At 39.4% G+C, this 27,530-nt stretch overlaps 1 protein-coding gene across 9 annotated transcripts in view; it reads right to left on the minus strand.

Moving 5' to 3' along the window:
* RALGAPA2 (Ral GTPase activating protein catalytic subunit alpha 2) overlaps window positions 1-27,530 on the minus strand; it is a 386,278-nt gene that overhangs the window by 66,912 nt on the left and 291,836 nt on the right. The window lies entirely within an intron of this gene.

Below are 27,530 nucleotides of genomic sequence, written 5' to 3' on the forward strand. Positions count from 1 at the left end.
CTGATAGACAAGGTGTACTTAAATGCTATGGCAATAAGTGAGTAATGATGGCAAAGTCTCCTTGTCAGGTTGCCAGCTTTTGCCCTGGGCCCAGGCAGAGACACAGAAACAGCAGCAAGGACTCCCGGTCAAAATGGAGGTATAGGTAGATACACTTTGCCTCCTTGTACAACCAAAAGAAAGATAACCAATTTAAAAACAAAAACCAATCAGAACTGCCAGGAAATCGAACTGTATGGAAGTCTGACAACCAAGGAGTTAAAGAAGAAACATTGATCCAGATTGGTAGGAGGGGTGGAGACAGGCTGCTAGAGAGGGGAGGACAGGGCCACAAGGACAGGGCAGAGAGGTCTAGGTGGTCCCACATTTGCATTTGGATAATCCAGGAGGAACAACTGGTGAGCAAGACAGACCATGTAACCCAGGGTTCCAGTGAAGGAAAAGAAAGCCTCAAAACTTCTGGCTGCAAAAACCTGTGGGGGTTTCAGCAGCAGAAGAAACTCCCAGCCTCACAGGGGAGTTCATTGGAGAGACCCGTAAGTGTCCTAGAATGTACACAAACCCACCCATCCACCCAGGAATCAGCACCAGAAGGTCCCAATTTGCTTGTAGGTAGCAGAGGAAGTGACTGAAAGTGGGTGAGAGCCAAGCAAGCCACATTGTTCCCTTTCTGACCACTCCCCCACATACAACACTACAGTCCAGCAACGTGGGTTGCTACACCCTGGCAAATACCTAAGGCTCCACCTCTTACAATGTAACAGACAAAGAAATATAGCCCAAATGAAAGAACAGATCAAAACTCCAGAAAAAGAACTAAGCAACAAGGAGACAGTCAACCTATTAGATACAGAGTTCAAAACACTGGTAATCAGGATGCTCACAGAAATGACTGAGTATGGATGGAAAATAGGGTAAGTGAAGGCTATGCAAAGTGAAATAAAGACAAACATACAGGAACCAACAGTGATGGGAAGGAAACTGGAACTCAAATCAATGTTTGGAGCAAAAGGAAATAAATAAACATCCAACCAGAACAGGGTTAAGAAACGAGAATTCAAAAAATTGAGGAGAGGCTTAGGAACCTGTGGGACAACTTCAAATGTTCAAACAACCAGATCACCTTTCTGGGTGCCAGAAGGAGAAGGGAACAGCAAGAAATTAAAAACTTATTTGAAAAAATAATGAAGCAAAACTTTCCTAATCTGGTGAAAGAAGTAAGACTTCCAGAAAGTCCAGGAAGCTCAGAAAGCCCCAAAGAAATTAGACCCAAGGAGGAAGACAGTAAGACACACCAATATTAAATTACCCAAGATGAAAGATAAGGAGAGACTCTTAAAAGCAGCAAGAGAAAAGGAGAGAGTTACCTACGAAGGAGTGCCCATACGACTCTCAGCTGATTTCTCAAAAGAAACCTTATAGGCAAGAAGGGGCTGGCAAGAAGTATGCAAAGTCATGAAGAACAAGGGCCTACAACCTAGATTATTCTATCCAGCAAAGCTTTCATTTAGAATGGAAGGAAAGACAAGGTGCTTCCCAGATAAGGTCAAGTTAAAGGAGTTCATCATCAGCAAACCCTTATTATATGAAATATAAAGGGATTTATTTAAGAAAATGAAGATGATCAAAATATGAACAGTAAAATGACAACAATCTCACAACTATCAACAACTGAACCTAAAAAAAAACCCCAAAACAAAACAAAACAAAACTAAGCCAACAACTAGAACAGGAATAGAATAACAGAAATGGAGATCACGTGGAGGGTTATCAACGGGGAGAGGGGAGTATGGGGGGAAAGGTACAGGGAATAAGAAGCATTAATGGTAGTTACAAAAAGATGGGGGGCGGTTAAGAATAGTATGGGAAATGAAGAAGCCAAAAGAACTCACATGTATGACCCATGGACATGAACTATGGAGCTGGTGGGAGGAGGGGTGCAAGGTGAAGGGGAATAAAGGGGAGAAAAAAATGGGACAAGTGTAATAGCATAATCATTAAAATATACTTTAAAAATAAAAATTTCCAAAGTAAAAAATAAATAGAAGCAGCAGAAAGGCAGCCGAGGGCACCTGCCTGCTTCCCCTAGGTAGGCAAACACTAGGATGGCTCTCAAAGGTCTCAGCAAGTTGACACTGTTGACTTTGACGCCATAAAACTGGAGGTGGGTGACTCATTTCAACAGAAAGAACAGAGCTCTGGATTTGGCAGGAGGGTTCTCTGGAAGGCAATGGGTTGTCCCTGAGGCACCCAAAAGAGAGCAGAGTTACTGTCTTGACAGCCATGCCTGACCTAGTCCCTGTCACAAGCCTGCAGCCTCTGAGTCTGGGCATCAGCAAGGAGCCAGGCAGGCCCTACTGTACACCAGTTAGACCATGCTCTGGATGACTGATGGGAGGCACAGAGGTCCAAATGGCCAGTTCCCTGCCCCACCACCCCCTGAGGCCCATGACTTCCTCTGTAAAATGGGCATATTACAGAACTAAACAAATGCTAGTTATTATTGTTAATTTAAGTAGATATTTACCTTTTGCAAATGAGGATTTTAAGTCAAACTAGTGACCATAAATTATACTGACTGTCCTAAAGACTTGGTGATTTAGGATACTCACAACTCTGCTCCTTATGAAATGTCACATCCCATCTGGGGTAAATCCAACTCTATCTAGAATCTAACCACTTGTTACCACTGTACGCCCCCCTGAGACATGCTGTCATCATCTTGTCCCTGGAGTGTGGCACTAGCCCACTACCCAGTCTGCTGGCCTCTCTGCACCCAGTACTGGGGGTCTTCCTCCAATGCCCCCATCTCACATAAAAGCAAAATACATTAAGCTGCCAGTGAGGCCCTCTGTTGGATGAGGCCTTGCCATCAATTATCTCTGACGTCCATTGTCTCCCCAACTCTCCAGGCACCCTTTGCGGCCCTCTCTGTGTCCTCTGCCTGCAACACTCCTCTGCAATCCCTCCCTCAGCTCATTCAGGTCTTTTTACTCAGATGCTACCTTCTCCAGAAGCACCCTGATCTAGACCCTCTGCTCTCCTCCACACTCATCACCCACCCATGTGCTCTACATTTGAATAATCTTGTGTGCTGTCTGCCTCCCCTGCTGAAGTGGAAGATCCATGAGGGCAGAGACTGGAGTTTGTGTTTCTGGTCTTGGCCCTGTCACCTACCACAGCAGGTCTTGTACCTACCAATGTCAGAACCAACTCCTTGGGTGGCTGGCTGGCTGAAGGAATGCTGTAGTGAGTGACTCTGGCCTTTTATCCAGTTTGGAGCATCCGATGAGGCCAGGGCAAAGGGCTTTCCTGATTCTGTGTTTCCTGTGAATCCCCCAGGAGTGTTTCTTAATCTGGGTGTATGCACCCTACGTGTCTCTTTTCACATGATGACTAGAATTCAAGGAGTCCATAAACTTGAATGGTACAAACTACATCTTTATTTTCACTATCCTCTAAATCAAGCAATTCTTTCCATTATGAACATGGACAATGCACCACAGTGGAATTACCTGTGACTATGACACCAATAAAATTACAGATATTTTTGTATTACATTATATTGTTGCCATTGTTTCCAAATATTGATTCTGTTCATCACTGCCTCATAATTATAGTAGTAATAACACCCACAACTAGAGCTTAGTATTGAATGTATGAATAAAAATGTTCATACACAGGTACTTGGCTTAAAAAGTATTTCACTCTAACTGATTTACTTTATAAATCCTATATATTTTCTGCATTTTTAAACATTCTAAAAAGGGCTGGAGGTCCACGCCACAAAGAAGGTTGAGAGGCCCTGCTAATGGGACTGCCTTTTAGTGTCCCTGTTTAATTCTATGGTATCCCCAAGGCCTAGCTCTCAGAGGCAGTGATAAGGGTGAGAGTCCCCAGGGAACACTAACAATAAGGTTGAGCAATGCACACATACTGACCACTGAATCTGTCCAATCTCTCTAGATCACACTGCCTTCAGCCCATCTTACATATAGATAAACAGTCATGGAGAGGTGGGCATTGGTGAGGTCCAACACAGAGCAGGATTCACATCTACATCCTGAGACAGTGTCAGGGAGGGTTGCCAATAAGGCTCTTCAGTTTGAGCAAGAGAAAATTCCAAGATAGAAATTCCAGAGTAGGAGACTAAGGGATGGGAAATACGTGTGTGTATTTTCTTTTTTCCAAAAACTAAATTTCATATGTATTTACTTTGTTCTTGTAGAGTACTTATGTAAAATGGGATCTGAAAAATAAATCCATCAGAAAAAAAAGGCATGAAATGGAGTCATTTTCCATTGGAAAAGACCCAACTTGTGGTAAGCAGGAAAGAGATTGCATTTATTAAGTTACTCTCTGTAGCAGACTCTGCACTGACAGCTTTTCATGGACCACTGTATTTACCTCTCCTTTTCACAGACATGGAAACAGAGGCTAGAAGCCATGACCTAACTTGGCTAGTCTCTCCCAGTTTATTACTAAGTGGCCTAACTGCCATTCGATAATGCACTGAAAAAGACTGTATATCTAACACTCGTCCTTCTAAGCAATCGTGGTAACTCTTTACTGTTAGGTACCACTAGACAAAGTAAATACCCAACTGGAAACATTTTCCTCATTTCTGTGTCTAATGACACTGATCTAGGGGTGATGGGTAGATGGGATTAACCAACAGAAAAGCTACATACAACAGTTCAAGTTCCTCTGAATCAACAGCTATGTGCACAGCTTCAAAGCAATACAAAACAGGTAATTTAATTTCATAAAAGGATCTTTCTACAGTTTGTTTATTTCCTCCCAGCCTACTGAAATGTATATACCACAAGTACAAAGTACAAGGTACCGTTCACTGTAATTTTACTTCTGCACATATTTAATCTGCTGCTAGGGATGAAGCATTTCATGGTTTCTGTGCTTAGCAAAGGAAATAAATCAATGTTAAGAGAGCAATAGTTTTCTTGCTGTTTGGGAGAAAGTGCTCTTTATTTTTCTATTAACATGAACTCAATGAACCATTTAATATTCAAATCCCCTTAGAAAGGTTGTAATGCCTATAAATTTTTAAGACAAATAATGCTAATTTTCTTTTATACCTCCACATGCATAGGAGTGCTTTAAAAATGATTGAGAATAAACAACAGTATAGAGTGAGAAATATTTCAGTTAGTTAACTATAGATGCTTGTAGAGCTTTATAAAGGGAGAAAAAGACCTGGCCAAGCATTTTATTTAGTACAATCAGAGGAACCAGGGAATTTGGGTTGCCATGAAATTCATGCCTAAGTACAGTTTATCTTTTGGTGGCAACTTGGTGTTATGTTTCAACACAGGAAGCATAATAAAGTTAGCATGCTTCAAGAAACAGTGGTCACTCAGTATTTAATTTCCTTTTCTCGAATTTCTTTTACATTTTTATGTTTCACCTTCACAGCTTGTATTAAAAAGGCCAAGGCTTGGTTTGATGCAGACACAGGTACTTGAAGCTCACTGCTGCTTCATTCTCAGGCCAGTCTGATTTTTTTTCCTTCCTAATTGCAGCAGACAGCAACGGAGCTTTGTCAGCATTACCTGCTCTGAATAGAAGCACTTTCGGCCCCCTTGTCAAAGACTAGGGAAGAAAGCACGCTCTCCTGTTGGCAGCAATCTTGGATTCTCGCCCCTGGCCATACTGTGCAATCACGCTGTTTATTCCACTGTAACAATCAGACAGCACGAGCAGAGCACCTGGTCCTCTCGGCCTGGGCCTTCCTTGGCAGCTGACGGGCACCCTCACTGCCAGGTGGTCATACTTCAATTACATTAGCTAGCCATTCTAGGGTTAACAAGGACCCACTTTCTTCAGAATGCCCTGGGAAAATCAGTTATTCATAAAGGACAGTATGCCTTTTGTTGATCACTGAACAATGTTGCTGAAAATCCATTAAATTAAATTCTCTTTATTGGACTGAATAATGTAATGGCGATAGCCCCAGCTAGAAGTTTGCACATTTATTTACCAAATTTCTGAATAATTTATACATGCATCCTGGCTTTTCTCATTCAGTGGCCAAATGCTTCTTCCAAATGAACAGTGTAGCTTTGCCTTCATTTTAATATGCGCTAACAACACTCGCTTGCAAAAAAAAAATTCAGAATTTAATCAACTGGCCAAAAAACTAAGTCTCATTTTAACTGAGAATTCACTTTCCAATTTTCTTTTGCAGAAGGACATTTTAATATATTGGCATAAATTTACATAAGATGCTTTTTTGGGATCTTTCATGTGACCACCATTTTAATAAAAAAATGAACAATAAGAAAACACGAGTACAAAGTGTGAAAGGTTGCTAATCTCTAAGTTCCAGAGCTGTTGCTGATGCTTATGTGGAAGGTGGTCCTAAGGAGGTGAGTTTAGGTGGACATGTAGATACACAACATTTGAATTAGATGGATGGCTAAGATGTCCCTTCCACCCACCAGGGAGTTGCTCTCTGCAGGCCTCAGTGGGGCAGAGGTGATCATGGCAGGACAGCAGCACAAAGCAGCCTCCTTTCCCTCCCCCTTCTTAGCTTTTCTTCCCCAGGTACTGAGAGAGGGGATCACCAAAGGAGCCTACCCTTTCTCCTCCCAGAGGATGCTTTAGTTTTCCTATGGTTAGACACTCAGGCTGGCAGCCTCCGACACATGGCTGCACAATTTGAATGTGTTGGAAAACCCTGAATGTAAGAAATATAAGAAAAACATAAAAGTCCTAGAGGAGAACATAGGCAGGAAAATCTCATATATTCCACGCAGCAATATTTTCACCAATATGTCCCCTGGAGCAAGGGACATAAAGGAAAGAATAAACAAATGGAACTTCATCAAAATAAAAAGCTTCTGCATGGCTAAAGAAACATCAGCAAAATGAAAAGGGAATGAACCATATAGGAAAATATATTTGCCAATGATATCTTGGACAAGGGTTTGATCTACAGAATACATAAATAACTCACAGAGCTCCACTCCAGGAAGACAAACTATCCAATTAAAAAATGAAAAAAGGACCTCAATAGACACTTCTCCAAGGAGGACATACACAGGGCTCAGGGACATATGAAAAGATGCTCAGCATCACTAGCCATCAAAGATGCAAATTAAAACCACAATGACATACCACTTCACACTGGTGAGAATGGCCATCATAAGCAAATCAACAAACAGTAAGTGCTGGCAAGGTTGTGGATAAAAGGGAACCCTAGTACACTGTTGGTGGGAATGCAGACTGGTGCAGTCACTATGGAAAATAGTATGGAACTGCCTTTTGACTCAGCAATTCCACTGCTGGGATTATACCCTAAGAACCCTGAAACACTAATTTAAAAGAACCTATGCACTCTAATGTTCACAGCAGCACAATTTACAATAGTTAAGTGCTGGAAGCAACCTAGGTACCCATCAGTAAAGGAGTGGATCAAAAAACTATGGTACATTTACACAATGGAATACTACACAGCAGAAAGAAAGAAGGCGTTTCTACCCTTGGTGACAGCATAGATGGAACTGGAGGGTATTATGCTAAGTAAAGTAAACCAGGTGGTGAAAGACAAATACCATATGATTGCACCTATAAGTGGAACCTAATCAACAAAACAAACAAGCAAGCAAAATATAACCAGAGACACTGAAATGAAGAACAAACTTTATCTGGAACAAACTAAAAGGAGGAAGAGGAATAACAGGGGAAAGCAGGGAAAGGATCATCAAGGAACATGTATAAAGGACCCATGGACAAAGCCAAAGTGGGGGAGGATAGAGGGTGGGAGGTAGGGGGAGTGGTGGCAGGAAAATGGGGACAACTATACGTGAACAACAATTTAAAAAAGGGGGGAAAGGTCAGATAGTCACTTAAATAATGTCCTTAGGGATTTAGCCTTAGCTCTTTGGGAGATGATTTAAAACAGGATTTAAAAGAAAAAATTCAGAGGTAGCATTAATAAAAAAAAATTAACAAAAAGTGAGAGTATTCGGATGTGCACATTAGTTAACCAAACATGAACCAAACAAAGAAAAAATTTCTACTGGATTTTATTTTCATTTAAGAAAATAAACCTTGATTTTTTTTCAGAGATTCAGTGTGTTTGAATAAATTTAGGAAGGAAAATTTTAGTTGATGTGCAAATTCAAAGTACTCTGTCAGAATATTCTTAGCAATTACTGACAATGCAGCTGGGAATTTGGAAGACTTTAGAAAGCATAGTGGCTAAGGATGTGAGCACTGGTCTGGATGTGATCCTCTCCACTTATTGGCCAGAAGACTTAAGCAAGTAACTGACTTCTCTCTGTACCTTAGTTTCCTCTTTTGTAGAATGGGGCAATAACCCCACTTCTTAGTTATGATGATTGCACATAAAACAGCATGTTGTACACATCCCACGAGCTCAGGTAAGGATCTGACCAGTAGGCATTTTGTGAGAACATCCCAACTTCCAGGTCACCAAGGCATCTCCACTCCAGTCTCCATTATCTTAGCCTGATTCAAGTTGGGAGTACTCACTCAGGTATACTCTTGGCCCAGTAATGTGACCATATTACTGATTTTTTTTTGCAGTAAAACCTCAAAAACAAAAGCAAATTAGAATGCAGTGCTAGGACAAAGCAAGCACAAAAAAAATAACTTTGCTATATTGCTCATGAAATATCAAGATTACAATTGAATGTTCAGAAATAAATGTTTTCATTTTGCTTCCTGATCATTTTCGATAAATGCTTTGGCTTTGCCTTGGCATTTATCTTACTGAGGCAGATGGGTGTCTGATTACAATGTATGGGTCTAATAACATTATCTCTGAATTATAAGACCCACTTTGAACAAGACTCCAACACAAAGATATTAGAATGTGCCAATGACAAGCGGATGCTCTTCTGTGGCTCAAAAACAATGGCTGACACTTGTGTATGAATAGACAGAAAGAACATCAAAGGCAGACTTTTATAGAGAAACACTGTGTGATGCCTACTTTAATCTCTCTGAAAATCTATGCACAAACTCAACCGAATTTCACTTTTCACATAAATACTAAGGCTTGATACAAGGATATCTTTTACTTTACAGTTAAAAGACGAGAGATATGCTAGCATATCCTTTGAACTTTCTATAGCTGTATCAATGGTCCATGACACTTAACCACTGATACAAGGGCAGAGATTTTATAATAGTTGCATTTAAAGCATTCTAACTAAAATCAGCCATCATTTTAGATTAAGGAAAATCATTAATATCTACATTTTCCTTAAGGCTGCATGGTTTTTATACCTTGAATACTCTGATCAATTAATAAAGGTCTAAAAAGATAAGACAGTAATATCTCAAAGGTTTACAAAATTAGAGTGGCACAGGGATGTGATTTGAAGGGGGATCATATTTATTTCTTAGATGAGGAAAAATGCAGAATAAGCACCTGTTTGGGTGGGGGTGGGGGAGACAGTTCTCTAGCAAACAGATGCCTTACAGCTGAGATAATCTAGGCAGTCACTTTTCTGACACTGCATTATTTTGGGGAAACTATGGAATGATATCTCCAGATACATCCTGATCTCCACCCTCATCTCCTTGTCTTTGTGGAGGAGCTTTGGGTGTCCCAAAACAGGTACCCTAATCGTAAAGCTGGTGTTGTTTGTCTTTCATAATTTCCAACCAATATCCTAATGTCCCCTACTTTCTCCTGCCTGTCAGGCTGGTAGTCCAACTCTCAACATGTGACACTCTTATGAGGTGAAGTTCAGGTTCTGAGATCAGATTGCTTGTGCTCCAAGCCCACCATCATTACTCATCCAGCTGTGTGCTCATCATTAAGTCAGACCACCTCTTTGGGCTTCGGTGTCCTCATGTATAAATAATGAAAACAGTGGTCCTACATGAAATGCTTAGTACAGTATCCAGCAAAAGCTAAGCCCTATATGGATGTTAGCTACTATCTACCACTCCCTGCTCTCAGAGAAACTGCGGAGGTTCTTGACTCCATCTTTCACATAGCAATAGCAATCCCTTCTCCCTGACATCCTTGAATTCCTGCTAAGAGGGTTGCTCACTCCCTTAAGGCAGCAGCTTATTTCTGGCTGCACCTTAGAATCACCATTGATTAATCCCCACTCCAAACCAAGTTAACCAGAATCTGTGAAGGTCCTGGGCATTAGTCGATACTGCAATTCCCCATGTGATTATATGGTTGAGAACCATGGCTCAAGTCAATACAACAAAACATTTCCCCTGAAGTCCTCCCCTCTCTTCACAGGGGCATAGAATAGGAGGGTGGAACCTCTGGGGGCCTGGACGCTGGGCCTGAGAAGCCTACAAGCATGAAATTGTTAGATTTCTTATCTTAAAAATAATGTAAATGCATGACTTGTGCTTACTGTAATAAAAAATGTCAATGATCGCTTACCAAATACTGCTGATGGTCTGCTATGTTATGCTTCTCATGGGACTTCCCTGTATCTGGCTCATTGCATGGCTTTTCAGTTTGAGAAGCTCTAATGTAATGTCTAGCTATCCCAGGAGTATTTGAGTTATGAAAGAAGATTCCCAAAGACAGAGAAGCCTATTATACTCAAAGGGCTAAAGTCAAGATGGCAGAAGAACAGATAACAGGGCAAATATACCAGTTAGAGTTTGGCTGTGAGTATGGAGGGCCAATGAGTGAATTGGAAGCTCAGGAGAGTCTTTAACCTAATTCTGGCTTTGGCTCCTGAAAATCTTGTTTTAAAAACAAACCAAAAGCAAAAGAGGCCAATCCCTCACTCCCACTAACAAGTCTTTCTTTCCCACAGCCACTTTGCAGTGGCCTCTCAAAAGTGCCTTCTGTGTACAGCACCAAAACACTGCCATAGTGTTTGAACTGTCACTTAGGTCTTTTAAGACTCACATTTCAGGGTGATCTTAATTCCAAATAGATTTTATCAGTTTGCCCAATGACAGTACCATTCTTAGAACCAGCTTGTAAAGAAGTATACTCTTCAAAAGAAAAACTGGCAAAATCCAGCAACCGCTTGGAAACACACTATAAGATCTGAATTGGCGGGCATTTTCTAAAAAGCTGAAATCGTGACATAGCCAAAGCTAATGTAGTCTACTAGTACTGAACAATGCACATCTGTTTAAAAAAAAATGACTGAATTTACAAACACAGTCTATTGTCTTATTAGACCCCAAAATATAATTTTTCTTGCTAGAAAACCTATTCCTCTCCCTTCAATAGGCATTGTGGTCAGAGAAATTTTATACTCTTACTTAACTACATGTTTTTTAATAGAAATCAAAAGTGTCACCTCCTTGGTTTGTTGAATAAATATGTATGTTTCTAGTTAGTAGGTATACATAGTTAAAACTTGAAAGTTATAAAGCAGAAAAATTTGAGATTTCTTTTCCTCTCAATTTCTTTATTTTGATGATTTTACTTAAAAACAAGTGAAAACCACTTAGAGAAAAAAGAATTCTAAACTAATTATAAATAAGTTAAACACATATGGTGGGTGGTTATAAACCTTTTTTGAAAAGAACCACATTTTTTTGTAGTGAGAGATGTGAATTTTCAACCAGGTTGTGAAATTAATGAGGAGAACAGGATGAGGAGGAAAGGAAAAGATGGAGGAGGATGGAGAGGGAGAGAGCAGGAGAAGCAGCAGCAGCAGCCTGCATAAAAAATTATAGTATCTTGACTTCACAGGACTACTGTGGACTAAATGAATTAACAACAGTAAAGAGATAACACTGTGTTAGCCAGTACTGCCCCAGGGTGATCTAAAACAAAGCTGACTTGGGATACCACAGGTATAGTAGAGGCCAAACATGCCACTGGGCCCCATGGTTTTATATAAATGATAAAAGTGATTATTGGATTGAACAAGGTCCTGAAACTTCAAAATATATCTGAGGCCATATTGGGGTGGGAACACTGGATAACTTCTTTGGAATGATGGACCAGTCACCTGTGCTTTGCTTAGCTGTGCTCAAATTCACATGCAGGAAAGCACTCTAAGGCCAAATCTTGCTCTGGAACTCTCTGGCTGCCATTGTTCGGCTAAGTTTGAGTTTTATGACCCATTTGTCATGATTCAAAGCTCACTTACACTGGTTTCCCAGCTGATTGGTAGAAATAAAATTTTAATTATCTCGCTTGTGAATTTTAATAAAAATTACATATAAAGCAAAGATAATTTTTTCCATTCACAAATTTTATTGCAATAATATAAAGGTGGTTTGAGTACCCTTTGAAAGGGCTGGTAAATGAAGGAGGACTATCCACTACCAGCACCAGGAGATGGTTAGCTGTGAGGTCTGTGCCGGTCTTGAGAATTTGCTAACCTGGCAGGCAATTCAAAAGTTTCCCAGGTAAAGGTGTATTTCATTTATTAATTGATTTTAAAAGCCCTTATCACAAAACATGATTGGAGATACTTGATATAATAATAACAAAATCATATTCATTGGGCGCAATGCCCAGAGAAACCAGCTACACAAATACAAGAATAAAGGAAAAGGATGGTGTTAGAGAGAGACCGAAATGGTTCAAGACAGAGCACCCTCAACAGCTAGAGGTTCCATGGAACAAGCAGCCTTGCATATGTAGCCCTGGGCTCTGGCAGATGTCCTGTTAGGCAGCTAAATTCTCCTCATAACCAAAATGCACATGAATTTTTCTGCACAGTTCATGGAGTTTATGTTCATATAAAATACCATTTTTGGAATCCAAAAAATTAGGTTAAATTGTATGAAAAAGCCTGTTTTTACTAGGTCAAAAATAGTCAAACATCAGCAATTATGTACTTCAACCCAATTTAAAGCAAGGTGTGGAACTCATCCTGCATTCTGTCTCTAATTTTTTGTCACGAAGCTATTTTTCTGAGCACCTCTAGAGGAGACACAGTAAGAGACAGTCCCAGATTGGGTCTTATCAACAGAATCTGAGGATCCCTGCTCCTTATCAATTTATCAGTGATGTCTCTAAGAAGGATGTTGTGTCCTTGACTGCATTCTACTCAACAAACTTTAGATAAGGGAGAGCAAAGAGGTAGCACTCTTCTAAAAGTAATAAATCCTATTTATCCACACACGAGCATTTCATAGCACCATTCTAGCTGCTTTTTGCTCCAATTAATTCTTCCCACTATTAACCTCCTTTGCTTTTATGATCACCAAATATGGGGGTACTTAGTTTTGATTAACTTAACATTGATTTTCAAATTTATTAACTTTATAATTGTTAAACAAATATAGTTTCCCCTCCAATTCTAATTGGGGTGGGAAAAGATACTTTTTGAAGAAATGAATGTTTAGATATATTTATTTTTACCATTACAGAAATAAGTTAATATTATGATGAAGAAAAACTGAATACATTATGAGTGTGGGACTCTATCATATTTCAGGACAGAAAGAAATTCTAGGACTTGAGAGCACTTGACAGGGTAGAGTGGGTTTAATCTCAATATTAAATAGTCTTTAAGACAAGGCACATAAACCATAGGTATGTTTTAAAATAAATGAACATGGCTAGTCTTATATAATTTGCCTTATAATTAACAATTTAACAGGTATTTGAATAGTTGCTAAGAAGAAAGCCTCTAAATCCAGATGGAATTTTATAACACATTAAAAATTAAGCAGATCCTGAAATTTGAAAATTCTTGGAGTCTTACCATTTTCCCAAAGGAATAACAAATGCTGTTGTTATTCCATTTACTTTTAATAAAATCTGTGCTACAAAGTTCCTTAGGCAGTTCCATAAAACTGATACTGGAAAACATTAATGACATTTTTGACATTTGAGCATTTCAGTAACTTTTACTCTGGAAGAAAAAATCTCAAAATAACATTTTTATTACACTGAAAAGAGGTATAGATTTTTAAAATATGAATCTTTACTCTCATGAGAAAGAAATTATAAAAACTGATTAATAACTTACATAAAAACTAATCTGACTTTGACTTCACAAACATATATGATGAAAGAAAAAGTAAATCTTTTAAGTTAAACTTAACAGAAATTTGGTGAGTCCATAATTAGCACCTCCCATGGTGGGCTTTCTAGATCTCAGCATGTAAAACCTGGAATGCAAGTCCCATTCAACAACCTGGGAAGACGAAGAGCTCTTCACAGGCAAGGAACACATTACGAAGTTCATTAATTAAACAGTGCAGGTGGAGCAGATGGATGCTACCTACGCTCGAATGATGCTAAATTGGTACAGAGGTTTGCAATCCTTAATGAGACTCTATATAATAAATGATTACATAGTGATCACAAGTAAACAAGCTAGAGAGAAGAGCAGGATTATTAAAGCAACAAGTCCTGCAACATGGTAACAAGAACATCAACCAGAGTGAAGTATCTAATCCATAAACTGCCTGAGGTCATGCAATCCCAGGCCAAACCTGGGGCTAAGGAGAATGGTGGAAGTCTACAGAGGGTTAAGCAAGAAATGACAGGGGGGCAATAATAGGAAAAGGACTGGCCATGGAAATAAAGGGAACAGAAATCTTTCTGTCACATATTAAGTGCATTTAAAGAATGAGACATTCAAGCTTCCTTTTATCTTCACAGAAAAACAGAAATGCAAAATGTACTTGGGTTTTTTTATACCAATGGCTTAGCCAAAGCTGCTATCCATAAAACTATTTCTTAATGATACTTTCCCCATATCACTAATTGATTATTTTTTCAGCTATGTCAAAACCTTAACTTTTGGGGATGGGGAAGTCCTAACCAGCTTTTGTTGCACATGGACCTGTGTATCAACTCAAAAGATTTTTTTTTAGAATCAGCTAAAATAGAAATTGATTTTGATATTAAAAATTTGCTATAAATATTTGTTGTCTGGTAAAGTTTTGAGATTAAAATTATATTTCTTTAAAATGATCTACATTTTCCAGTTTAGATTTACTATATTCTCTTATATAGTAATTGAAAACTTGGGAATAAGGGTATCCAGAGGACATAGGGTAGCCATACATTATAGTGCAGCTGTAGAGGTCAGTACCAATTAATGGGGATCCCTGCTTCTGTTGCCACGCCTCCCCACTGGGATGCCCTACATCATTATGCCTGATCCTACTTCCGTGGCTTTGATTTTCTGTCAGTACACATGGCCTTTGTTGTAAGTTCCTTGAAATCAATTTTTGAAAGAAGTAGAATATAAATAGATTCAACATATACAAATATCTTGCCGGAAACATCACCATAATGAAACTGTGTTTTTAACTATTTATCAAGGCAAAAGTATAATGAGTCATACCAATCAAGTGTGACTAGACTGACTGAGCTAGAATCTGACGAGACATCACTGAGAATATGGTATTTATACTCGGTAATGTTTCCACTGCTTTTTAAAACTTGGATTCCACATGTATTTAGGTAAAAGGGATGTATGGTATCAGCATGGTAATACTTTCCATTCTAATTAAAGAAATAATTTTGTTTTCACCTTTATCCTATAAAATTAAGGTTTAAAGGAATAAGGTAATTTTGGCAGCAATAATAATAGAGTAGGCTAAAATTAAGTGAAGTTGCCTCACTTTCCCAAGCTATATAATTCTGATGGCCTCCTGTTCTTTGGTGGAAAATGTGGACAAGTGAGAAATAGCAGGGGGCGCCCAGAGTCAGTTGGCCTGGGCTCCCATCCTGGCCGTGCCCTGGCTGTCGGGTCTTGGCCAAGACCCCTGCTTTCTCCATCTGTGAAGCTGGATTAACATGGCCCTATTCTACATGGTTGCCACCAAGAGTGGGAAATAATGAACCAATGGTCCTCATCCTCTGTGTGGCTTTGATCAGCCTGTGCTTCTGCACATTATCTAGCCCTGTTTCAAGCTGTCTTTTGGATGCTGACTTTGGCCTCTGGTATATCAGCTGGTAAGACAGCATTTTATTAGTCACATTCAATCTTTGTAGTGTCCCCACTTCTATCCTTATGCAATTACTTGGATTTTCCATTGCATTTCCCTGTCACTTCATAAAAATTAGTAGAAATAGGAGAAAACAAGTGTTGACACTAGTAACAACAAAAACAGCTCTCAAACTCAAGGTAGTGGAAGCAAAATTAGAAATCCTTTGCTTGGTAAACTCAAGTAAAATATTTTTAAAACTTCAATATCTGTTTAATTTAATTTTAACTATCATGGTTAATGTTAAGTGTTTAGTGAATTGTAAGGCGTATTTCTAGTAGCAAAGGGAAAGAGTATTAGCAAACACTCTGGAAAACAGCATTCAACACTAGATCTAGAAAGTGAGGCACACTGAAGAATGTTATATGTTTTGTTACATTTTCTGAAACAGAATGCCCTTCATAAGAAGTCAGCTGCACATCTGAATTTATATCTGTAGATAAGAAAAACTTTGGATTTCAAAGTATAACCAAAATGAAATATAAATATTGAGAATAGGAGTCTCTAGTCTCCTTCCCCAAAGAAATCTTCTGGTGTTACATAAAGTAATCTATTTAAAAATCTGAATTATCCTCCTAGATGAAAGTTCCTTTAAAAATTCATGCATTCACCAAAATCTGATTGCAAAAACTCTCATGTGCCAGACTGACTGCAAAACATTTAGTGATTAGGTCCATAATTAGATGCTGTCTAATCATTTTATGCTGGCAATTCTGCACTCTGAAATGTTTAAATAAAATGTTCAATAAAGGATTATTTATAAAAGAAGCAATATTTTGATTACTAATTCAAAAGGAGGTCTGATTGGATAAATGTAAATAACTGCCTTATTTTGGTAAACATGCTCTCAGATTAAATTTGGACATCTATTAACACAACTGATCCTAAATAATTTAGTAGAAACACTTCTAGAAAATACCAATGTATTTTATAGCTGGAAAAATGTTAATTCTAATGTAAACTTCATTTATTTTTTAAAGGTTTTATTTCTTTATTTTTAGAATGAGGGGAAGGGAGAGAGAAAGAAAGGGAGAGAAACATTGATATGTGGTTGCCTCTTGCATGACCCCAACTGGAGACCCAGCTTGCAATCCAGGCATGTGCCCTGACTGAGAACTGAACCAGTGACCCTTTGGTTCACAGGCCAGCACTCAATCCACTGAGCCACACCAGCCAGGAATCTGATGTAAATTTATAATCTAAACTTGTTTTGGTAGAACTTGATATTTAAATAAGTGACCCCTTTAGTGCACCTGAAGAGACTATGCAATATCATGTTCCACAAAAGAATCAACATATTCTTATAACCTTAAAATATTCTAATGTGAAGAGCTTGAAATGCTCCACAGTTGAGCTGATACAATATCAGGCAGTAGTTTCTATGGGCTGTTTAAAACAGACAGTTAACTTATGAGCAGTTTCCAGTGTTCTACCAATATAGTACCTTCTGATTTTTTTCTAAAAATAGCTTAAAAAAAGAAAAAAAACCTACCAAACTATTAGACTCTTCCATTGTGAGGAAGGAACAAAGTTTAAGCTTAAACTTTCCTTTCTGCAGCGGAAAAACAAAAAGTCCAGAAATTTTAACCTCAACCCAAAGACATTTAATATGGTTTCAATAAGTGTAACACACTTATCTATCTATCTATCTATTTAAAATATGGAATCCAGAAGCCATGTTTCCAGAGCCTTGCAACTAAAGACTTTTTAGCTGGAGGGGTTAAAAGTGTGGGTGTGGAAGTCAGCTTTTGTTTGAAAAATTAGCAATGCTATGAGTCATCCTGCATTAACAGTAGAAGAGTTTTGCATCTTGTACGAATCCAGACACCATATGCCATGCGAAGGCCTGTTACTTTATTCCATGCCACTGCTGACAGGCAGCCACGTGGGCATCCCCAGTGGAAGGGCTGTCTCCTCCCGGTGGTGGAGACAGGAACCCAGTGAGCTGAACACATCCGACATTGTACAGAGCAGCAGGAACAGCTGGTAAGCTAGAGAGCAGCAACGGCTGAGCAGAGCACGGATGCTAATGAGCCTGGCAACAACACTGGCCTTCAGAGGGGCAACTACAAAGTCTGTCCACATGTCCCCAACAACAGCCTCAGGAGTAGGATCTGCTTCATGCCTTCAGTCTCATTAAAACATAATACTGGCATTTGTGGCTTATCAAAATCAGATGTAGGTCACAACTTATAAATCCACTCAACAGATCCAACATGCTTTAAAAAGTTGCACTGAAAGGTATGCACAATTTCCACAGGTATCTCTGAGCACTTCAAGCAGTGTCTGGGTGCAGTGGGATAATAGTGTGTGCTGAACAGCTGTTGCTGAGTTCAGGTCCTGGCTCACCACTAAAAAACTGTATGGCCTTGGGCCAGTTATGTAACCACTCTGGGCCTCTGTGCCCTTAACTATATTTTTCAAATATAATCAAATACATAATAGATTGTAGTATATAAGATATTGTGCTGCATTTGCATAATATACTAAAATAGGATAACTGCAACTTCCTCATAGGATTGAATATATATATGTGAAATTCATGGTGCCTAGGACAGAGCAATAAACTGCTGTCTGTCCAGGTGACCAAAGAGCAGAACTCTGTCACTCTTCCTGGAACCAAGGCAACAGGCCTTATTCTTTTCACTGTGTAAAGTGGCAGCACAACTCCTTATGAGGGAGGCAATCTATTTCATGGGGATGGAGGTGGGGGTGGGGGAAGGTGACACATTAGGATGAGATGGCAGTGATGAGGGAAATGGGGATAGGGGCTCTGTGGATCCTGATGTGGTAAGTAGTATATGTGGGTTTGGGCTCCCAGTGGTATCTGGTGTCCCCAGACCCCAGACCACTACATTCCTTGATGGTTCCAGGTCTACTAAGGGCTCTGTGCCACTTAAAGGCATTTACTTTCTCTGAATGTCCTGTCTTTGATTAAGTCCCTGGGACTTCCAGTCACCCTCCAAATATCAGGTGAAAGGTCCTTCCTTGGGATACCTTCCTTTGGGCTCTGGGCTGAACTCTCTATCATGCCATTATGAAACATTAGACCCATCTTTTCCTTAATGTTTTTATACTCGACAAAGGGCCTTTGAGGACAGGGACCATGCCCTCCATTTGGGCATCCTCAGCAACAGCACACTTCCTGGCATATAGGAAACAGCCAATGAATATTTTGTTGAAGGAATAAACTAATGTAAAAATTTGCTTTTGAACTTGTCATTTTCAGAAATGGTGTCTGGGAGTGTGAATGAAATTACGACAATCTGTTGATGACTTTTTTGCTAAGAGTTTGTTTAAAGCTCTAAATAAAAGATATTTTATTGAAAGATCCTCTCCAGCAGCAGATACACCCTCTGCCTGTTTCCTATGGTTGGGTACATGTACAAATGATGAGAAGACTGCCTGGTACTTGAGGGGAAACCTTGTCCCCTCTGAGTTTTCCTAAAGCTAAGTTCAACTCAGGGGTCTCTAAAGATGACATCTATACTTTCTGAAAAATAGAAAGCATGCAGTTGCCTGTGGAGTGCAGATGTGTGAAATGATCTGGCACAAAGTTTAAAGGCTATAACCATTGAAATAAAGATTACCCACCAGAAAAGCTGAACTTGAATTTTAGAAGTACAATGATAAACATCCTAATGAATTTTGTATAAAATATAGTGTGGACTTCTTTGATGAATTCAAGCATGGTTTAACTTGGAAAACTGTTTGTTGAGGAAGTCTCAGTTCTTCTCTCTGACTGGAAGCTGCTGAGGCTCTTACATGTAGCAGGCATTAGACCCTAAGCTCTATTTGCTTCTGGCTGTCTGCTCCTCAGAGGGTGAGCCTGCATAGTTATCAGTTTTGACCCTGGTTTAAATTTGTTGTATCCCATGTATTTGCTTCCTTTACATCCAGGCCTTAATTCACTGTAATATCTAGAATTTCAGACATATTTTAGATAACTAGATATGGAAATAGGGGTTGGATGGCCAGGTAAAGAAGTAACAGGGGCTCTTTCTGACTCCAACCCTGCTTACCATGGAGGCACAGGGCATGAGCTGATCCACAGGCAGAGGGTCCTAAGGCATCAGTGGTCCTAGAGAGCCAGGTCTTACTTAATGCCTGTGTCTATCACTTGGCCATAGCCATTCAAAGATGGAAGTGACATACAATGTTCATTATCTTCGAATAATCTTTCGTGGGAAAGTAGTTTCTAGAATAAAAATGGTCTTCAGTCACTGGATTTCAAAGATTATAAAAAACACTTTAATGTTTAAAAGATACCCAAGAATGCAAATAATTGCACAAGGTGGAGGACCAGACAAAACTGTCCAGGATACAGTTATGATAAGGAGCAGCACAAAACAGAGAGAGCTGGTAGAGTTTGGGAAAGGAGCAAAATCTGTTTCTGAAATTCACAATCGCACACACACATGTGCCCCAAGCACCCATTTCCCTGAATCAAGTTTCAGAGGAATGATGATTCATGGAGGAGATTGTAAGAAGCCCACATTATGAACAGAATATGCCCCTAGGAAAAGGGCTATGAAGCTGAGTCACAGAGCTGCAGCCTCCATGGTCCCATATGATGTCATCTAAGTGCTCTGCCTCATGTGACTTACTGCAGGCTGCTGCAGATTAGAGCTATCGATCACTCCCAGCAGAAGGATCTCGCCGTGCAGAAGGAAGGTAAACGGTGGAGACAGACAGCTCAGGTATTGATCTGCTCCAGCAGGAAGCTGTACTTCTAAATGAGGGTCAGCACTCCTTCACACCACCTAAGAGAGTTATTATGATTTGCATCCCAGTATAGAGAGATGAGAAAGGTGGGGGTTAAGTACTTAAGTGTAGGAGTCACTTCCTCTCCTGTTAGCTGGTCATAGTACCTTCCAGAGAAGCCGAACATGCAGTGCAAAATCTCAAGGTTGCCCTCCCCCCCTAAAACAAACAAACAAACAAAAACCATGGCAACAGAAGACTAGGAAGGACACTTGTGCATTCCTCCAAGCAGTCTACTTCCACAGAGAACTTACAGAGGCCACACTGAGAAAACTGTCAAAGCACTGTGCATGCATCTTCAAAAATGTCCCTCTAATGTCTGAAAAGTTTGCCAAAGCCAGAGGACAGCTCTTACTATAAAAGACAAACACCTTTCCCCTCTAAAAGCTGATGCCTCCCACCTAAAGCCGAACATTTAAAAATTGGCCCAAACTGACAATTTCCTTAAGGAAATCTCAATTATGCAAATGAATTTCAAAGAACTTTTAAGAAGACAAACTTCCAGACGCATAAAAACATAAAATTATCTAAAATGTCAAGTACAATTAAGAAGTACATCACAATTTGTGATACCTGAAGGCAATGTAACAGTTAATAAAGGATCAATAAAAGCAGATTAAAATAAAAAAATGTAACCCAAAGAAATCAAGCTATGAACAAAATATACCCTTTAAATGTGTGTCCCTGTGGACACGAAAATAGACTTGAATTCAACTGTATTGCTTTTATGATTAAATTCTTTGGATTAAGAAGTCATTATTTAAAATAAGCTATCTCTTCTTGGTATCCATTTTAAGTCACTTCCTCCTATGCATGCATAAATACAACTTGTGGTATAATTAAATAAGTGGTACTAGAATCTACTTTGGCCTAATTAGAAATTCCTTAAAATGTTTGCATTTCAATTTTAATTCAATGAACACCTACTGAGTTCTTATAATGTTGGATGTGGGAGACTGAAAGAATGATAAGGCATAGCCTTTGCCTTCAAGGAACTCACTATCCATTGGAGAGGGCAGGCACAGCAGAATGAGCCCTAATTCAGTGTGGCCAGCAACACTCCACCTGTGCCAGACAGACATGTCTGCCAGCCTCCTCTTCTCCCTGTGCAAGCAGCCCACTCCCCTCAATAGGCTCATTCTCCTTTCAATCTGCGCTGGCCTTGGAACTCTTGGCTAACAGTTCTGGGTCTTCCAAGGTTAGAATGGGAAAAACCTTGCACCTTCCACCTGGGTCTCCTGGAGCCCTGAGCAGTCCTGGAAGAGCAAGACCAACCGTTGTGAGGTTACTTTGCTGTGAGCTAGCCAACTGTGGAGGCTGTGGAAGAGAGAGATTTTTGTGGTCTGCAGCTGTTCAGCTATGTCAGTGTACGTACCAGACACATAAGAAACCTGGGTAAGAACCACCCAGCTGAGTTCAGTCAACCCACGAAACCATGCACAATCCTCCCTCCACAATCCTCCCTCCACCATCTCCTTTACAAACCTCTGCAGAAGACTTTAGACTTTATCCCACAAATCTCCACAGTGAGATGTGACAAGACACTTCTTGTCACACATTAATAGCACTTCTATTAATATTTATTTTCATCTCAAATTAAGATGAAAATGAAGCTTTACTAAAATGTAACACATGGCCTAAGGCTGGTGCCAATCTTGCTAGTACATCTACCAGTTTCCCAGATCCGGTTCAGTCCTTAGTGAGACAGGGGCACAGGGCCTGCCGGTAACTCTCTACTTTCACCACAGTGTGATGTATCATGGTTTACATGACCCCCCCTCCCCCCAATACCGAAGTTCTGAACTTTATTACCTTATAAATAGTATCATCTTTCTAATACAATTGTACAGAGGCAGGTCATGACCATAAATATCTTTCCTACCACATAAAGGTTTCCTCTTTATTGCACAGGAAAGTTCTTATAAAAATACTTGACCATAAAGATGAATTACTCATCTTTTTTTAATAGAAAGACAAATGCACTAAATTTGGTGACCTTTCCTGCAATGACAAGGGCTAAATTTACTAATGCATTCAGCAGGTATTGAACAAATGTTTATTCTGTGGCAGGTGCTGAAGCTACATCCAGGGCTGGTATTCACCTGGAAAACACCAGCATAGGTGGTATCCTTCCCTTGTGGTACCTGATGTCAAATATTTTGATATCATCCTTGGATGCATCAGTGAACAAAACAGACAAAACTCCTTTTTTCTGGGGGCACAACATGAGTAAAATGAATAAGTAAATTAAAATGTGATAGGGCTATGGAGAAAAGAAACAGCATAGGTGTGCCACAGGAGGTAGTGGGAAGTATGTGTGCAGGTATGGGTAAACTTTTTCCAGGGAGGCTGGGGAGAATTGGGAAGGAGGTGAGGGAGCAAGCCAGGTGGGCATCCTGGGATGGATGCAGAGAGAACTGAGCACTTAGGCCTTCCTTGTAGGACTCCGACTTTGACTCTGAGTGAGGTAGGGCCCCTAGAGAGTGTGAGCAGGGCAGTAACTTGGTTCAAGTCACATTTTAGTAAGTTGGCTCTGGCTGTTGTGCTGAGTTAGACTGAAGCAGGAGACAAGTGGTAGACCCTTAGCCATACACCCTATGTGTAGTAGATTTCACTGTTCCCCAAAAGTTAAAGGGGCAAACTGACACCAAGTGAGAGAGTAAATGCTATTTGAAAGAACATGCCACGGACATAAGACCTGAGAAGAAATGTTGAAAAATGCTGCCTTCACATGGGAATTTATTGTTGAATATGGTGCATGCTTTCAGAAAATCTTCTTATCTGTACCATCAAAAAATTTGTTGCTCTGACTGGGTGGCTCAGTTGGTTGGAGCATTGTACTGTACACTAAAAGGTTGTAGGTTTGATCCCTGGTCAGGGCACATATCTAGGCTGCAGGTTTAATTCCCAGTCAGGGCACCTATCCAGGTGGTGGGTTAGATTTCCAGTCAGAGAGTGTACAAGAGGCAACTGATAGATGTTTCTCTTTCTCTCTCAAAAATCAATAAACATATCCTCCGGTGAGGATTTAAAAACAAAAACTTGTAAACAGAATTTTGTAAGCTGTATTTAACCTTCCAAGTGAAGCCATTTTCAATCTTTATGTTAAAAAAAAATAACAGTGTAACAACTGATATGACACCAGCAAGAACCTTCATAGAAATTGTGGCTAAGAATGAGTACAAGCATCATGATTTAGCAGGCCAAGACAGAGCTCTTCTGCTCTAGTGGGTCTGTATATCTTTGCAAGCTTTGAAACCAAGTATTAAAATAAAAGTAGTTTAGAGGGACTCCTCAGAACTAATGCATCTATGATGCAGATACTGCATCACAGAACTATCAAACTAAGATTATAAAAGTAACGCAGCACATGTCATCCCATTGCACTCACTAAAATAGCATTAATATCTTAGTAAATGCAAAACAATTTACTAGTAAATTGTTGTTTACCTCCAGTTGTTTATTTCATCTTTATCATATCTTTTCAAATTCTCATTGTTGAGTACATTTTATGTCATAACATATTAGTATATTAGAACCTTCATATACTTTAAAACATACTTATACAAATGTTTGAATAGCATATTTGAAAGTTCTCTTTTTGTCTTTTGATGGGTTATGAAATCAGAAAAAGACTGGAGAAACAAAGTTAGGGAGTAGGTTCGAGGTGGGTGTCCTCACCCACTGAAGCAAGGACTGTTCTGCCATCTCGCTCCTCTCCTCTGGAATGGAAAGAGGAACAGCTACATACAACAACAATGGAAGGCTCCTCTCGAGAAGCCCAGTCACTGAAATAAATGTGTCATCACCATGAAATAGGCTACAGGCATTTACGTAATCAGTTGTACTCAGTTTATGAATATCTTTTTGTAAGACAAAATGAAAAAAAATTGTGAAATTTCCAGCTTTTTGAGTTGTAGGTGACATATACATAAAGAGACACTACTCAGAGATAAACAAAAATATAAGAACAATCTGACAATACAACTAGAAATAATCTTTTCCCTTAGAGTTCCCATGACCATCTGATTCTCTTTATTTTATCTTATGTTTTAATTATTCAACAAAAGCCCACTGGGCAGGCCTTTGTTAGAGCAGGAGTTGCATTTTACCCCATGTCACAGTCTTATCACTATTGGCTGGGAGGCTTCTTGAGGACAGACAGGGCCTCTTAATCTCTATATCTTGCAGTGCTTGTATGTCTACACCAATGTTCACTGAAAAAGAAACATAGAACATGACTGCTCTGAGTTACCATGGCACATGAGGCTGTGTCTGGGACCCAACTTGTTCTTCTGTGCTGGTGGCATGACACAGGCACTTCTGATTATAGAAAATGAGTGGGGGTGCCTGGCCCTTCTCTCCACTTTTACATATGCCCATCAATCTGTTCCATGTATAATCCATTCATTTCTCAATCTATTCTTATAGAGAGTATCCTCTTGCTAGTCTTACTCTGGGGTCTAGGTGTTGGGGATACAGCAATGAATATAACAAAGTTCATACTCTCCACGCTAAGGAGAACATGGTGAGACTGCCCAGAGAGAGGGCTTGCTATTTTAGGAAGCTTTCTGATGAGTAGCTTATGAGCAGAAAATGAAGGGAACAGAAGGGGTGAGCTATGCAGATACTGGGGGACAGAAGAGCATTCTTAGCACACATGCAGTTTCTGAGGCTAGAATATGTTTGTGGGTCCTTACAGGATGCTGGCTTTTTCTATGGGTGAGAATGGGAAGTACTTGGAGGGTATTGAGCTAAAACATGCTCTGATCTCTATTTTAGAAAAAAAATTCTGGCTCCTGGAGAGTTTTTCAGGGATACCAGGGAACAGAGAAAAGCAGGAAGATTGGAAGGAGGCTGCCACACTGGCCCTGGGAGCCGTACAGCAGGCTGGGAATGATGGAGTTTTATGAAGCAGCTGGATTTTGGTTATATTTTGTGGATTAATTCATTTTATATGTTCTTTATTCCATAAATCCTTACAATAACCAGGCTGTGAGATATTATTATTCTCATTTTACAGGGACACTGACAGAGGTAAAGATACTTGTTAACAGCAACAGAACTAGCTGTTATTTAAACTAAAACTGAAACCCAAGGTCTCTCTGAGACCTACTGTCACATATCACACCTTACAATTTATCTGGCACTTGTAGGAAAAGTGCTGTTGTGAAGGGAAGAGAATGTCCAAGAATTGAGTCTTCACCATAAGTCATTTCAGTCAGTGATACTGCCTAATGTGAGACCTAGAAAAGGGTTGAAATTACTTTCAGGTTTTAAAAAAAGAAAAAGAAAAATGTTTACTATCTTACTGAGTTATCAGTAGAATTTTAGTTAAACAATCGGTCTACGTGACAAACTCACAAAGGAAATTAGGGGCCCCCAGTACACATGTTTCAATAGTCACTCAAGCATCTCTGAAACTCAGAAAGCATAGCTGATTTGAGACCTTATTTAATTTTTGTGGCCTAAAGTGTGATAATTAGGACAAATGAATCCAGACAAAAGGAATGATTAAAGAGTATGGAAATGTACCTCAGAGGAAGCCAATAAGTTAAAAGAAAAGCACAGCTTATGCTAATCTGATAAAAGCTAAAATCAACACTTGGAGAAGGCTGAAATTTTCCAAAAATTTGGAGTTTTTGTGATGTTTATGCATAAGTATATTGCATTTGTCTGACAAAATTATAGAGCATATATATGTACATAATCTCTTTTCTTCATTCAAAAAATGTAAATGCTGTTTTATAATGTAGAGTTCTGATGTGCATTATGTTGTTCCCTGCAGAGAATGTTTAGCCTGGTAGAGAGGCATAAATTCTATTTTCCCAATTAATGAGTAGATAGTGTTTCTGAGACATTCTAAAATAGGCTCTCCTTTATTTAAAAGGTTCAAAGCTCTATGAAAATACTCTTTAAAGCACTTTACATCTCTTTCTTATATTCACATTAAAACTGGTTTCTTGGGAGCAGAAATTCAATTTAAATAAGTTCAATTCCTTTAATTTTAAATATATGAAGAAAACACATATCCTATTTATTTTCTCAGTCAAGCTGAACTCTCATCAGGAAAACACAACATGATAATTTTCATGTTCTTCTGGGGGAAAAGTTCTTGGATGTTAAAGGCAGAACATAATGGTGGGTAGCAGCAGCTCTCCCCATCAACACCACTCCTTTATTCCACCGAGGATGGCAGTTTGGATGGAGACCCCAAAATCTATTCTGTCCATCTGTTTTATTATTCTTAGAACAACTGTCAAAAGTTGCCTAGGGATCAAGTTGCAAACATACTAATTTGCCTTTGAAAAGTAGGCCCTGAGGGAATTCTGGAACTCTGCTTATAAATTCAGAATCCCATCGGCTGGCTAGCGAGCTTGCCTACCCTTTGTGGAGGTATGAGACTTTGCACTTCCAGGCACACATCTGCCTCAAAGCCGGGATGCTGGATGCACTGATATACTTACATCCCACTTCATAGGCAAATAAGGGAGAACCAAAAGGGCTTGGCATATTAAAGGCTGGCTTGTTTCATGACGAGCAGGCACTGAGTTTTTAGGAGGCAGCCTCTTCATTGAACACTGATGGATTAAGGACCAAAGCTTTGTACTGTTAAATGAGTGGACACAGCAGAGGGACACATATTCTATACTCTTTTACATCCTAGGACATCCAAATTAGAAAGACTGAAGTCTGAAATGAAGCATTAGAAGAAATAAGCTAAGGAAAGATAAATACCATAAACCACTAAGTATTGTATTGTTTCATTTTTGTGAAGTGATACAAGTGACAAGAGTATCATTTGGACATACATTGTATCTGATATAGGTTATAAGTAATAAGCAATGCCAAAGGGGGTGTCTGTT

This window comes from Phyllostomus hastatus, unplaced genomic scaffold (genome assembly GCF_019186645.2).
Source record: "Phyllostomus hastatus isolate PE091 unplaced genomic scaffold, TTU_PhHast_1.1 phas_contig_17, whole genome shotgun sequence".
NCBI lineage: Eukaryota > Metazoa > Chordata > Mammalia > Chiroptera > Phyllostomidae > Phyllostomus > Phyllostomus hastatus.